This window comes from Durio zibethinus, chromosome 5 (assembly GCF_047325235.1).
Source record: "Durio zibethinus cultivar Kanyao isolate XHJ-2024 chromosome 5, ASM4732523v1, whole genome shotgun sequence".
In the NCBI taxonomy this organism is placed as follows: Eukaryota; Viridiplantae; Streptophyta; class Magnoliopsida; order Malvales; family Malvaceae; genus Durio; species Durio zibethinus.
In genome coordinates, this window is record NC_143166.1 from 22,896,220 (window position 1) to 22,900,550 (window position 4,331).

Sequence of the window (4,331 nt, forward strand, 5' to 3'; positions counted from 1 at the left end):
ACTTCATGGTTGGTACATGCATAGGTTTGGAAGTCTTAATCTTGTACCTTTGGACCCAGAAATAGAAAAGACTCTTAGAAATCTTGAGAGAGAGATTTGGCAACCCTACCTCTAAACAACCAATGGCCAACCCACCTGGTCATAGAACTTTGTGAGATTATGTTGTGCTGAACATTGATGGATTCCAAGCTAGTATTAGAAGGCCAGCAATCCAAGCAAATACTTTAAAATTAAGCCTACCATCATCCAGATAATCTAAAGCCTTCATCTAATTTAGGGGTTTAGCTAGTAAGGACCCAAATGCCCATCCCAGGAACTTCATTGAAATCTGTGACACCTTTAAGCACAATGGCATTTGTAATGATGCCATTCATCTTAGGTTGTTTCCAATTTCTTTAAAAGATAGGGCTAAAAGCTTGCTTATCTCTGTTCCTTCTGGATCAATCACCACATGGGATGATCTGGTGTATAAATTCATGGCAAAGTTCTTCCCTCTGCAAAGATAGTAAAAATGAGAAACAACATTACTACTTTTTCCCAGTAAGAGTTTGAACCTCTATAGGAGGCATAAGAGAGGAATAAGGAATTGCTCAGGAGGTGTCCGCATCACGATCTTCCATTATGGCTTAAGATTTAGATTTTTTACAATGGACTTTCGGGACTCCACTGATCCATCATAGATGTTACTATCGACAGAGCTTTGATGAGCAAAGCCATTGAAAACACATATGATTTGATTGAAAAGATGGTTGCAAACCACTATTAGTGGACATCCGAGAGGTAAAATTCTCAAAAACCTATAGATATGTATGAGATTGAAGCCATTACTTCTTTGACTACTCAAATGACAGCTCTTACTAAAGAAATGGATACTTTGGGATCTAACCATACTCATAACCCAGTCCATTCTATCAACCCAATTCAATCCATTAGTCCATTCTCAAGCTGTGAGATGTGTGGAGGTGGCCATTTTATGGATCATTGTCCTATTAGAATAGAACCTATCCATTCCATCACTCAGGCTAAGAGGCAACAAAATAATCCATACTCCAACACATATAACCTTGGTTGAAAGAATCACCCGAACCTTTCATGGTCAAATACTCATGGTCAATCCTTTAGTTCTAAACCCCATTAGCCTCCTGGTTTCTCTTAGCACCCACTACTCCAGTACCCACCTTACCTTCCCCTATCTTAGGAAAGGAATTTTCCTTTGAAGAGATGTTCTCTTCCATTCTTCAAAAGCAAAACAACATGTTGATGAAACAAGCTAATCTCATCTAAAGGCAAGCCGCTATACTCTAAAGTCAAGCAACTACTTAAAAACTTAGAGGTGTAGATGGGGCGGATTGCTAATGCCCTTAACACTCATCCTTAGGGTATCCTTCCTAGCAACACTAAAACCAATCTAAAAAAGGAAAGAAAAGAACATTGCAAGGCAATTACCCTTAAAAGTGGTAGGCACTTAGCTAATCACATTACCATAGCCATAGCATCTTTTAATTCACCCACCCAGCCTATTCTTGTTGATGAAGAGGAGCAAGAGAAGAAAGGACAGTTAAAGAAAAAGTAAGTGATAGTGTGATTCCTCATATTTCTTACAAAGTAGTGTGTCTGTTCTTTCACCCAATAAATTGACACCTACTGACCTCCGATACCATTTCTTTAAAGATTTAAAAGTAAAATAATAAGCAGTAATTTGTGAAATTTTTGGAGACTTCTAAGAAATTGCATATCAATATCCCTTTTGCAGATGTATTAAAGTAGATGCTTAGCTATGCAAAATTCATGAATAAAATAATTTAAAAAAAAGAGATTAAAAGATTATGAGACCATTGCATTTACTAAAAGTGTAGTGCCATTATCTAGTAGAGCATTCCTTCTAAACTTAGGGACCCTAATAGTTTCATCATACCTTGTGCCATAGGTAATCTTTTTTTTTATAGAGCACTTTGCAATTTAAATGTTAAAATTAATTTGACATCCCTTTCCATATTTAAAAATTAGGGTTAGGTGAAGCTAAATCTACTAGAGTGACACTTCAATTAGCTGATAGGTCTCTAAAATACACTAAAGGCATCATAAAAGATGTATTGGTTAAGGTTGAGACTTATATCTTTCCAACTGAATTTGTAGATTTAGAGATGGAAAAAGTAAAGAAGTACCAATCATCCTTGGTACTAGTAAGACAATCATCGACATTCAAAAGGGAAAACTCATTATGTGAGTCTAGAATGAGAAGGTGAAGTTTAATGTTTTTCAAGCAATGAAATATCCTAAAGATTTAGATGACTATTTTAAGGTAGATATAGTGAGTAAACTAGTTTATGATGCTTTTTTAGATGATTACCCTAGTAACCTCTATGAGTTTTCCTTTAACGATGAGTCCCATGATAGGGTCAAGTGGGTTAAAACCACTAGTTATAGTTTTCAGGGTCGATTTGAGCCATTAAGAATGCCTTTGTCTATTGGGCTTCTAAAACCTTTCATAGAAGAACCTCCTTCCTTAGAACTAAAACCTTTGCCTAATCATCTTAGGTATTCATTGTTAGGAGAAGACTCCACTATGCCAGTTATTATCTTTTCGTCTTTAGATCTGCTCAAAAGAATGAACTACTACGAGTTCTTAAGGAGTATAAGAGAATGATAGGTTGGTCTATTATTGATGTTAAGGGTATTAGTCTTTCTCTATGCATACATAAGATCTTTCTCAAGAATGACCATCAAGCTACCATAAAGCACCAACATTGTATGATGAAGGAGATGGTGAAAAAGGAAATGCTTGACACTGGTATCATTTATCCCATTTCTAATAGCTCATGGGTTAGCCTGATGTAATACGTGCTAAAAAAATGTGGAGTAATTGTTGTCTCTAACAATAACAATGAGCTTATCTCTATGAGGATTGTTATAGATTGGCGTGTGTGTATGGACTACTATACGTTCAACAAGGTGACCAGAAAAGACCATTTCTCACTTTTTTTTATCAACCAGATGCTTAATCAGTTATTTGAACATAAGTTTACTATTTTTTTGATGGTTACTTCGATTATAACCAGATCACCATCGTTCTAGAAGATCATAAGAAAACAACCTTTACCTATCCATGTAGGACCTTTGCTCTTAAAATCATGCCTTTTAGATTATGTAATGCACCTATTACCTTTCAACGATGCAAGATGGCCATCTTTTCTGACATAGCAAAGGATTTTTTCAAAGTTTTTATGGATGACTTCTCTATCTTCAGAAACAACTTCAAACAATGCTTAGCTCACCTCAGTTCAATTTTAAAGAGATGTGAAGAAACCAACTTGGTGCTAAATTGGGAAAAGTGCCATTTTATGGTGCAAGAAAGAGTGGTACGAGGCCACAAGGTTTCTTTCAAAGCCATTGAGGTTGACCAAGCCAAAAGGCATTGAGGTTGATCGAGCCAAATTAAGGTTATTGAGAGACTTCCACCTCCTACCACAATTAAGGGTATTAGGAGCTTTCTTGGACATGCGAGTTTCTATCGGAGGTTCATTAAGGATTTCTCCAATATCTCCAAACCATTATGCATTTTGCTTGAAAAGAAGGTGAAATTTAAATTTGATGAGTCTTGTATGATTGCCTTTAGGACCCTAAAAAAGAAATTGATTACTGCACCTATCATTGTAGCTCCTAATTAAGACCTTTTTTTCGAGTTCATATGTGATGCTAGCAACTATGCTGTTAGGGCAGTTTTAGGACAAAGGAAAAGGTAAGTTGTTCTATGCCATCTACTATTCAAGTTTGGGGGTGTGATAATTTTATTTTTTATAGAATTATCATAGAGTTTTATGTTAAACTATAACACTTCTATACTTATTTTTGCTTGATTTAATCCATTTTCTACCTAAATGTGTTAATTGTCTTAAATGTAGGTAAAATGAAAGATTGAGAAAATTAAATTGAAAATACACTTGAAGGGATAAATTCAAGGTGAAGTGGCTGAATTAAAAAGCTAAATGTGAAGGCCAAATTGGATGCAAGATGCTAGCCAAAGACTTGAAGAAAACAAAGCATCAAGTGGCGTCAACATTGGATGGAATTGAAGACTGATTTTCAAGGTTATTTACAGTGATATTTGCCTTGAGTTCAAGGTTGGTTTTGAGCTAAATTGGAGCTGCATTGAAATGCTATTTTCAAGTTTAAGTGGCTAATTTGATGAGTTAAATTTGGAAGCAAACATGGTGCAAAAGCTGGCTAGAAATTCAAGTTAAACAAAGCATCAAGTGGCGTCATTTATGGGTTATTTTTGGGGTAGATTCTTGGAAGACTTGAAGCTATTAAATGAGCTGAATTGAAGCTAA

General features: G+C 35.6%; 1 non-coding gene across 1 annotated transcript; it reads right to left on the minus strand.

Annotated features, from left to right (window-relative positions):
• Positions 1 to 508: 508 nt before the first annotated feature.
• LOC149518844 (small nucleolar RNA R71) lies at positions 509 to 615 on the minus strand. Its single transcript, XR_016342502.1, has one exon. It is a non-coding gene; the product is annotated as a small nucleolar RNA R71 (small nucleolar RNA).
• Positions 616 to 4,331: the final 3,716 nt, after the last annotated feature.